The sequence below is a fragment of the Wyeomyia smithii genome, chromosome 1, assembly GCF_029784165.1.
Source record: "Wyeomyia smithii strain HCP4-BCI-WySm-NY-G18 chromosome 1, ASM2978416v1, whole genome shotgun sequence".
NCBI lineage: Eukaryota > Metazoa > Arthropoda > Insecta > Diptera > Culicidae > Wyeomyia > Wyeomyia smithii.
In genome coordinates, this window is record NC_073694.1 from 180,006,103 (window position 1) to 180,017,851 (window position 11,749).

The window sequence follows — 11,749 nt, forward strand, 5'->3', positions numbered from 1 at the left end:
GTTCATTTTACATCCAAAAACTCTTTCTAGAAACGCTCGAGAAAGCTTTGAAAAATAGTATATAATTAGGAAACTCAAGTATCTCTACTTTTTTTTTGTATCAACCATCAGTGGCCCAGGTAATGTGCGTGATCGACATGGTTTTAGTGCCTAATTGAAAAAAAAAAATTGGGAAATAGCTTAGGATGTACATTTGGCACCAGATTCTCTATTCATGCTCAAAATTATTTAATGAAACACAGCTGTACAAACGGCTCATAGTATGCCATGAAATATGTATAGTCACAAGAGTAGAGTTCTGGTTGTTCTAGTGAAACACGTACTTTTTCAGAACCTGCTAAGAATGGACACTGTTCCGCTAATTAGTGATGCCCATTTCAATTTAGCGAGTGATTGATTTTGCTTGTTTTTAAATTGAAAAACAGTAGCCGTCGCTAATTGCCAATTTTCGAAATTTGCAAGGATGCTATAGAATTATTTTTTATCTCCACTGTGAAATGCGAATGACTTGCATAAATTGCTTTAAATCGTTAAAAAAATTTACGGCAATAGAAACAAGCGCGAGACAGGTTTTTGGAGCTTACTTGCGTTCGCTCTAAGGTTTGAAGCGACGATAGATAACTAATGACGCTAATTTTAAAATATAAAAATTCGCTTATTTTCATTTTATTTATTTTTTGCGTTTTCATAGAAAGTGATGACTGTAGACTTCACATTTTACCTGCAAGTTTTGAATTTTTGGATGACTTTCCAACGAAGTTATTCGTATATTCTAGCAATTTATTTAAAAACCCATTAAGAAAACGTGAAATTATTAAAGTAGATTTAGTGTTTTTTGTTATTACACTACTACTGTTTTTTGTTGTTACTACTACACTTTTCACATATGACAAAATCATCCACAGAAGAAAACCAACAATTCGACAAAAAATAATTTTGGCCGCAAATATTAACTTTCCAACCATTGTGCAATGGCGGTAAAAAACGGTAGAATACCACAAAAGAATTTACTGTATGCTTCCTTTTAACAATAAATAATAGGTAATCAAAAGACAAACTCTTGCAAAGATTCAACGATACTATTGCAATCTGTGCAATTTACTGTTGAATTTTTCTACACAATTAGCTAAACAAGCCAATATAAAATATTAAATGATAACACATTTATGTTAGAAGGTAACGAAAAATAAAATATAAGTAAACAATGGGTTGGTGTGGTAACGAAGAAATGACATTTTGGCTGCATCCTGAGCTCGGATGAATACTTGAAACTACAACACGAGCGGTTGCGTCCATTTGAATAATTGGTTTGCAAACCTGTTTCATAGTGTCCAATGATTATGTAACACAGTCAGAAATGTAACGGGGGGAAAACAGTGGAGACGCACGGTATACCGTGCGTGAATAGTAAAAATTGTAACTTACCGTCGATAGTTATCCACTGGTGGATCGCCTTCCGCTATTCTCTATCTCCCGTCCTCGAATGGTGGATCCGTCCTAGTTCCGCGATTGATCGGACGCTAATCGCTAATCACAGACCGGATTATTTTCCACTTTTCTCTTTCGCTCTCCTACTATCTTGCTCCTGTGTGATGGGGAAAAGGATGATGGGGCTCTCTGATGGAGGGAAGTAATCCAACGGAATTTCCTGTGTTGCCGAAAGGTTGTGTGAAAGTCTCCGTTTCGTTGCGGGTTTCCAGCTGGATCGTGTTTGTATGTGTGCGCGCGTGTGTGCGTGTGTGAGTTTGTATGTGTACCTGGGCCTGTGTGTGGTTGCGGGATGCAATTTGCTGAGGTGAAATTATTCGATTTTGGTTTGTTTTTTGATTCTGGTTTTGGGGATCCGTCCAGCCGTCCAGAGGTTTTTCTCAGGTAATTTTTGCCTTCCCTCCTGCGTCGATAGATTTCCGGCGTGTACTCCAAAATGGTGATCGTTACGAATACGTTCGATTTTCCGATTCTGTTACATCTGGTTTTGTGTTGGGCGAGCCGCGCTGCAAATTATTTCACCTTCCGGTGGGACTTTTGAGTTTTTAAACCAATGCCAATCTTTGCAATGTGTGAGAATTTGCTGCCAACTTTTGACGACATTGAAGCTGCTTTATGCCGGATCCGGGAATGATGCTAGGATTTTCGATCCATCCACGGTTCGGCCGTTTTGTAGAAGGGCACTTATCACTTGATTTTTATTTTTTGCTATGTCTAACACTTTGGTTTATTTTTTTTTAACTTCGAAACTACACTTGGATGTTTGTTTATTTCTGCAATCGCTTTTTTTTCGCTCGAGTTACAAAATACCCACACTCCACCAATCCTTTCGGGGTGTGGAACACTTTTCCAATAATCAACGGTCGGAGCTTTTATGTAACGGCGAGCGGCAACCCTTTTTTTGTTCACTGACAAACTAGCTGCACAATTGTTTCACACAGTTTTCTCCGAAATCAGAAGTCGTGCTCTCTGAAGGTGGGTTGTGTCTGGACCTTACGAATAAATGCTTAAACCGAGTAAATAATAGAGGAAAAATGAAGAATTATCCAAAGAGCTCGCACACACTTTTAGTTGGCCTTAGCTTACTTATCCTAGGGCACTAGGGCTAGCTTAGATAACGAATAAACGAACGATTAAAAACAAAATTCTCAGTTGCAAGCGATTCACTTGGCAGCACTTTTTCTCCTGCTTCTGTTTGGCTTTTAAATTATTTTAAATCATCGAAAAAAAATCACCAGTCTCTTCATGGGTAGTCACATTTCACTTGGGAGAAATTGTAGAAAAAAATCACAGTCTGCCGCTTCTACTGCTGTTGTTGCTGCTGCTGCTGCTGCTTCTGCTGCTGGTGTTTCTCCGTCCTTTCCGAACCGAAATTTTGAACTCGAATGAGGATGCAAGTCTGTGCTCCCGTAGGAAGCAAATTTTCGTCTCCGGGAAACGAATTGTAGACAAAAAAAACAAGGAGTTTCTCCGCACTCCACGGCCGGCAGCAATCTAACCGTGCTGTACTGACTACTGACACGATGACGACGGACAACAGAACGAAATTTCACAAATCCAAAAAAAAAACTATAATCTAGAGTCTAGTTCTTTTCCACTGTGTGTCCTACCAGGACTAACTAATCGCACAAACGGCTCTGACGGCCACCGTGTACCAACTACCAACGACGTTAGGCCGAGTACCTCGCAGCAAGGGATGGATGAATGGATATGTTGGTCAGCAACTTGTGTGAGACGTTCTTGATCGTCCGCGCTTAGCTTCTCTAGTGCACCGGTGTATGCGAGAATTTCCCAGCGATGGTCTCCCTTTTCGCCACGGCGCGTCGTCAAGTTTTTTTTTCTATGTTCTTTGGTGTGCTTCTTCCTATGTTAGCTTGCGCAAGTGTGTATGAGTCTGCTACGTTCCTTCTCGCCTTTCCTGAAAGGGGTCAGACAAGGACGCCAGGATGTGTAGCCCCTTCTCGCTCGTTCCTGCATTTTCACATACCAACACACACCAGAAACCCGCTTCTCTACTGCCCAGTGCGCCAAGCACACAGGCTGTGTTTCTTGTACAACCGGATCAGGGTGGTGGCGGTTATGATGGGGGCATGGGGTTGTGCGGCACAATTGCATCTTGGAAGCGATTGCTATGAACGGAGCAGCAGCGCACACACTAGTGCATAACCCCTTTGCTGGTGGTTGCTGTAGTTTGCCTGTCTGGGAGCGAAAATCCGGCACAGCCAAACGGAGGATGCAGTTTGCAGCGATGGCTCTGGGGTGGTTCTGGCGGCGATGAGCGTTCGGATTTATTTCCTCAATTCAGTTCCCCAAATAGTGTACAATGTTCTATAAAAATGCAGTCAATATTGCAATGATTTTCGCTGGTGTCAATTTTTGTTGATTTTTTTGTCAATAAATTAATGAAATATAAATTTGTTTAATTATTTGTCGTTTGTTGTTTTCATCTTATGGAACATTGATACTCAATTGAAAACTAAAAAAAGTCCTACTTTGTAACTTAATCAGTTTATAGAACGTATTCTTCGTAGGTTACTTTAGGTTTTACAGCAAGAAAAAAATCTTAAAGAATAGTTCAATAGCTTTTGACTAGACAGAGTATTCGGGCGTTAACACTCAAAAATTCAATAATCCCTTCCTCCTACCTCAGAAAACCGCTTTGTAGCACTGCTCCAAAGAGCTACAACAGAATTTGTTCGACAATCGATCAACGCTTCTCGTTAAATTAAACCACTTCCCACGTTCAACACTACCACTCACTGCAGAATACTTTAATCTCTGAATTTAATTGCTTTAATTCATTTAATGTTTGGTCGCACAAAATGGGACATAACTTCGTCAAAAAAACACACAACACAAATCTTGAGATATCATTTTGCAGCAAATTTATAAAATTACAGAAATGATTATTCGTCTGAGTTTTGAAAGAATTCACGCACTTTTTGTTTAATACCGCCCATCATCTTCTGCACAGTGGAACTGTCACTTTGATCCGCCATTTTCTTCTATGTAAATCAGCCGGGTTTTTTTATCGTTCTGCCACTATTCTTCAACTTGCTCTTGATTGGATGAACGGCATAATTCACTTCTGGAGGCACTGTTCTTGATACACCTGGCCATCTTTGGTTGATCCGGTGATGGAAACCTTGTTTATTGCCACAGCTGCAGATCCCCTGCCCCACTATCAGCTTCCGAGCAAACTTATAAGCAAACACGGATTTAAACCGCTTGGCGACACCTTATTCTTGCGCTTGGACATATAGAATTTTTGTCCTGGGAGCTACGCGAAATCCATTTTTATATATGTTGCATCGTCCATTAAAATGTAGCCGTCGAATTTGGTCAAGACATTCTCATACTGCGAAATAGCGCGGCGTTTTGCAACGAGATTCTGCTTGAGAGTCGACCGCAAGTTTTCATGCCGCCAGATTCGTAGAACAGTGCTGTACGGTGCCGTGAACTTCTTAGCCAAATCGCGTATGGTGATCCAAAAGTTCGTCTAAACTACTCTGGAGACTTTCAATCGTAGCTACTTGTCAATCGTTCTACTTCTGCGGTTGCTGTGATCTGCGCGATCCAGCGTTAGCGTTTCATTGAACCGTTTCAACTCGTTGTTTACGGTTGATTTGAGGAATTTTAGACATTTCGCATTTTTTGCACCTGGCCACGTCAAATTATCAACTAAGTGTGCACGTCTCACGTCTTTCACGTTTCATCGTCGAAAACTTTTGATCCACTGACTCGAACTTAATGAAACCTTCACCACTATGTAAACGAACCTTCCTCATCGCTGCGCTGTCATTGGTTTCTCGTAACAGCCACTAGAGGCGCCATAGTGAATAGAAAGCTGCAACCAAATATTAAGTGGATCTATATTTAACTGGCAAGAAAATCCTGTGGTCCTGTGGGATTTGACCCGAAATCCTCATTCCCTCAGCCCCTTTTCCCCTAGTGATCAGTGATTTTCGTCGCTGGTCTTTCATAGCTCTTTCCGGTCAATTGTATGCGGCTGTTCGGTATCCCAAATCTTGACAATCAGTCGATGCAGACACTAGAACAACTTTTCCAGGCTAAGCTTCGTTCCGATACCATTTTTGCAGTTTCAATCAGCTCGCCTTCTTCCGGCCACGATGCTTCCGGCGAATGCGCATAGTTTTCAGCAACGTCGATTTGCATCAGTCTGAGCTGGTGACTTCCAGGTGTATCGATATGGGAGGTTCTGCTAGGAAAAGGTACTACGTACGGCCATATTCTTGGAAGCGGTAAAACCGATGATTCTTGGGTCCCTTTCTTTAGCTGACTTTTCTACTCCTTAACCCGGCCGCTGATGTCGGTTGTGCTCCTCGCAGATGATCTTGATGTCATGTTTCGCTCCAGCTGCACGTAGAATTCTTCCTTGTCATTGGTGCTCCCGATATGTGGGTTGACATTGAGGAACTGTACCCAGCTTATGTGTTTTACTGTAGTAGATAGTATGACCATCTCGGAACGTATACTGTCCGCTGCAGCGCAAAACTGCACAAATAGTCGCTTTAATGAGAAATGCGATAGCAAATTTTTATTATTATATTATTTTATTCATAGAATAAATTTATAAAATTTATCTACGATATAATTCAATCAAAACTATAATACTCAATTGATGAAAATTTTTTAATCAGAAATGGATAAAATAGATGTTTGGGCAAAAATCACAAAATTTATCATGAAAATGTTATTCGAGCACGTGTTGTCATTGTTTCATTATTTCTTACAATGATTGATGGAAAATTTGATTGAAAAAAAAAGATAAGTACATTGAAAGTAAACGAAGGCTACTTTAATTAATCACTTCAAGGTTGGATAGGTTGTTTTTATTGCAGGATTGATATTTCTTATCGGCTGGTATTCAAACGCTGGTGAAAATCCAGGTTTAAGACCAAATCGATGATTAAGGTCAGCAATATCAATCAAACCGCAATACTCTCTTTAGGAAGGATGACCGAAGAGACTCCAAAGAAGAAGCATTACATAAGCCAAAGAATTTTTCACTCGTAAAAATAGTTCATTGAGCAGACAGTATGTGAATAAGGGAAAGCGAAAAATAAGCGAAATGAAAATATGATACAGATTTGAAAAATTTGGACAGGGAGATTGCAGGTTCATGTCCCGTCGGGATGCGGTATATTTTTCCAAATCTGTATCATATTTCCAGTTCGCTTATTTCTCGCTTTCTCTACTTCTAATATTGTCTGCTTAATGAACTTGTGTGTTAACGGATAAAAACCGTTGTTAAAAATAGAAATTTAGTTCGTAAAAACAGTCAAGGAAATACTAATCATAATAAATTCAATCAACTTATTTCCACAGATCCAATACACAGACAAACAGACATACCACTCCATGCAAAATTAAAAAAAAAATGGTGGTTCCGACTAGCTCGTGCGACACCTATTGGACATATTCCGCAAAAGATATACTCTCAGTCTTTCTGCTGTTTTGGCAGCACGGCGCGCAGCAACAGTCAACTGAGTTCAACAGAAAAAAGCACACCACCGCCACCACCGCTGCTGCGGGGATATTTCGCATAACTTAAACTCATTTGAATTGACCGTTATTCAGATCCACGAAATTAAATTTCGTGCTACGTCTGTTTGTCTGTACCAATTTTTTTTTGTGGTAGAACTAGACTACTGCTCCCATTAATTAGAACTATTGTAGTATATCCCCATTACTATACGTACCATGTAGGAAACCAGACACCCACTATTTATCGAGTGAATGGCCGGTTGCCTCGGCACGCTCCCAGTCAGGTAGAATGTGCTTTATAAACCAACTACTTTACCAGGATTAGCAGACCAAATCTCACTTGGTTGCAAGCAGCTCTTGCTAAGAAATTTGATTCTGCTCATGTATAATTCATCGCAGCTGTATAGCAGATGCTCCGATGTTTCGCTTTCCATATTACAGAAGCGACAAGTGTCATCCTGAACTCGACCAATGTTCTTTAAATGATACTTACTCGGGAAGTGCCCAGTTATTAGTCCTGTGCAAGTACAAAGAGCCCACTTATTGAGCTCTAGGAGCTTTTTAGTAATTTTCCCGTTTGGCATTATTACCCTTTTCGACTGGTGGCACCCTCTGACAGCCCTCCAGTTGACTGTCACCCGTTGTTCTTCCCAGTATTTAAGTTCCATTTTTATAGTGCAATTTGAGATACCGCGAAAGGGTTCCGGACCAACAAATTGCGAGTTGGAGCCCTGTTTGGCCAGTTCGTCTGCCTTTTCATTGCCGTCTATGCCGCAGTGCCCGGGAACCCAGTACAAATCAACAGAGTTCATACGACACAGCCTCCGCAGTGAGAGAACGCACTTCCACACTATTTTTGACGTACACTTGTGAGCACAAAGAGCTTTTAGTGCCGCTTGACTATCAGAGAAAATGCAAATATTCGCATGTTTGTAGTTTCTCTTCAGACAAACGTTGACACACTCGATTATAGCGTAAATCTCCGCTTGGAATACAGTAGGCCAGTTGCCCATTGCCACTGATATCTGTACACCAGGACCGAAGATTCCCGCACCAGTTTTCGAACCGATTTTTGAGCCCTCCGTGAAGAATACCGTTGACCCCTGACGGACCATGTTAACTCCGCACTCCCAGTCGGAGCGCGATGTTTCACGCACCTTGTAGGGAATGTCGTAGTTGTCCAAAGGTTTCATCCAGGCTCCGCACATACTCAACAAAGGCCCTCTTTTAAAGTGTTGCAGAATACTCAGATGACACTAAGGAAGCGTATGTTATTTTCGGTAGTATGATGGAGGTGTAGATCCATCTGACCATTTTTGGTCTTAGGCCCCGTTTCCTACCAACCGTTTTGGAACATAACCAGAACGCACTGACCGCTTTGCTTACTGCAATGTCTAGATGGGCGTTTCAGTTAAGTTTCGCATCTAGAGTTAAACCTAGAAATTTAACCCTCAAGCTTAAGAGGCATTAGGTTAAGATTCCTCTTTTTAGTGAAAGGTACTACTGTTACTTTTGCCGGGTTGATGTTCAGATCCTCCATTCTACACCAGAGATAAGTTACGTTGAAAGCAAGCTGCATTCTTTCCGAGACAATATTGTCAAACTATTCTCTTACCATAATGAAAATTTCGTCTGCGAAGCCTACAACTTCAAAACCTTTATCTTCTAGGCTACAGAGAAGGTCATCCACAACTAGAGACCACAGAAGTGGTGAAAGTACTCCGCCTTGAGGGCATCCTTACGGTTATAGATGTTCCCCCCAGCTCCGAAGAGATTATTTTTTGTGCAAGCATGGTATGAATCCAGTTGACTATTCACGTGTGAACATCCTCTTCTTCATCGCTTTTGCCATAGAAGAGTAGGTCGTGTTATCGAACGCACCTTCAATATCCAGGAAAGAGCATAATGCTATTTCTTTTGCTGAGACTTTTCAATTTTTGTTACCAGCGTGTGGAGCGCTGTAACTGTAGAGGTACCTGTTTGATATGCAAATTGAAATTTAGATAAAAGGTATCCAAGCATTTTTGTTGCATATAGATACTCCTTTAGTACTTTTTCCATTGTCTTCAGCAGGATCGAAGACAAGCTTATGGGTCTAAAAGGTTTGGGGTTATTTCTATCTCTATTTCCCGTTTTTGGTATAAAGATAACCCGTACTGCCATCCATTTCGATGGAATGTAGTTAAATCTTAAACTGGCCTTAAAAATCTCGATTAGTAACGGTATCAGCGTTGCCTCACCTTTTTGGAGTAACGCTGCAAACACTCCGTCAATATCTGCAGATTTGAAAGGCTGGAAAGATCTAGCAGCATTTACCACTCTGGTCGACGAGAAAATTTCGTCAAGTAAGTTAGAAGTTGAGACATCTTCTCTTTCAGATTCCGACAGAATCTCCAGATTTTTTTGCCCAAATTTCCTTTTCTACCTGCCAAACCCCTTGGAGAACTAGACTTTCTCTCACACAGAGTGAGTAATTATCCACATTTTGGCGTAGAGTATTTCAGTCGCAGAGTTCCTTTTCAATCTTTAGCATCACGTGTTAGGGATAAACATTTGCTCTCTCAGTTTAAGAGGGAGTAGTTTTCGTTCTCCTTTACTAAAAGAGAAGTTGGCCAAATATCAAAACATTTAGGTCCACATTGACGCCACATCCTAACCGTTTTCGAATTTAATATTATAGGAAGATTCACAACTCACCATGGGTGCGTATTTTGCAGAAAGTTCGATTTTTTACTGTTTTTGCCGCATCCTAGAGCGATGAGAACGGGAACGCAATGCTCAGTTGGTTGCCGAGCAATTTATTTCAGTTTTCTTCCGTTCGTGGATGAGCAATTTACAAGAGTTTCACTGGTTTTTTGCTCTGTCAATTTAGAAGCGTTTTTTTTCGTCAGAGAAACTATTACTCTGCGCTCTCTCTACAGCATGAATGCAAGCTCACAGTTGTTAAGAGGGAAGAAAACTGTTTTCTCTTTAAGATGAAGATGAGCAGAACAAAGCCTGACCAGTGGCGAAAAACACTTTGTTAGTAGCATTCAGGTGGTGATCGCAAGATTTCCAAACGTTCTATTGGTCCAGTTTATCGCATTTTTTGTAAATTGGGCAGATAACCCCATCCTTTCACTTCCCGGCAGCTGTTCGGTATCCCAAATCTTGACAATCAGTCGATGCAGACACTAGAACAACTTGTCCAGGCTTATCTTGACAAGCTTCGTTCCGATACCATTTTTGGGGTTTCAACTAGCTCGCCTTATTTCGGCCACGATGCTTCCAGCGAATGCGCGTAGTTTTCAGCACCGCCGATTTACATTAGTCACGCGGCATTGTACGCGGCATTGTACGCGATATTGTTTTGAGCGCATCTTTACCATCACTAGGTAGTGGTCCGAAACGTTAGGTTCCAACGTCGATCAATACGTGATCGATTTGCGATTTTGTCTGAGCTCGTGACTTCTGCTGGAAACGAACGGCCGTGTTCTTGGATGCGGTGAAGTCGATTACACTGGTTGACAAAATGAAAAAGGTACATTCCAAAAGCTGAAACCGGAAAAAAAACTGAAAAATTATAGAGCCATTACCAAAACGCTTCAACTTACGTGAGAGTGTCGTAAAGAAATTGCCCGCCGGGTTCATCGCTTTAACGTTATGTATAATTTTTCATTTTTTTCCGGTTTGAGCTTTTAGAGTGCACCTGTGTTGACCAGTGCTATTCTTAGGCCGTTTTCGTTGGTCAGCTGGTGCGCGCTGATCACCGGTTTAAGCGATCTTTTTGGCCGACATGAGCGTTGCAATATTCTTGCTGATGATCTTGATATGGTATGTCGGGTAGCGGTCGTATTCGCGCTCCGGTTACACGTAAATTTTTTCCTTATCAACATTGGTGCTCCCGAGATGAGGGCTGGCATTGAAGAACCGTACCCAGCTCATGTGTATTAATGGTATGACCATCCTAGAACGTAAATACCATAAAATCTTTCCAGCACAACTCCTGCGCTACGTCGAACTTCCTCCTACCTCAGAAATGCTCTTCAATTCATCAGCAACTACTTGGATGCTTCCAATGAAATTGCACGTTTCGCATGTTCAATCGTTAAGGCCTAAGCACAATGGATACGTTTGCGTTGCGTTGACGTTAATTTGACAGAAAATGTATGGCCTAACTGTCAAATTGCCGCAAACGCAGCCGCAACGTATCCATTGTGATTGGGCCTTTAGTCCGTTTCGTCGCTTAGACGAATTGCTTTGTTTTCCGCTCGTTGTCAGGTTGTTTTTCCTCTGCAGGCTCACAAAGCTCACAACCAACCCCGGCGGAGGACTAAAGCCGTGGGTGCACCAACAAGACGGTAGTTCAGCGGCTGCTAACGTGGAGGTCAGACGCTCGTATTGATTCCCGAATAGAACCCCGCTTCCCTGTCAGCATACGACGAGAAGTTCAACCAAAATGTGTTATCCCAACTTCCATAAGGTTACTCGTACACTAGTCGGCTCCACGGTGCTGAAGGAATAGGGGTTACTTCACAAGAGGCAAATGAACCATCTCACACGGAACTATTTGGTTGGTAAACGGCTGTCGTATACTGACAGGGAAGGGGGAGCTGCTCTCCTAGGAGGGTTCCCCATGTTAGAAACAAACAGCGTCTGATCCGGAGCGGACGGCTGAATTATGAAATGCGGCGTCTCGCCAGCTACACCCAAGACGGCAGCCCCGTCGCGAGACTAGGCATACGCAGCCCTAGTAAGGCAGCATGTCGAAACA

At 41.8% G+C, this 11,749-nt stretch overlaps 1 protein-coding gene across 1 annotated transcript in view; it reads right to left on the reverse strand.

The window, feature by feature from the left end:
- Nucleotides 1-3,278, reverse strand: part of LOC129726185 (heterogeneous nuclear ribonucleoprotein R) — a 118,550-nt gene extending 115,272 nt beyond the window's left edge. Inside the window, exon 1 of the mRNA XM_055682925.1 lies at nt 1,426-3,278. The gene's annotated coding sequence lies outside the window, so the exon portion shown is untranslated. The remainder of the gene's footprint in view (nt 1-1,425) is intronic.
- Between the last annotated feature and the right edge of the window lie 8,471 nt (nt 3,279-11,749).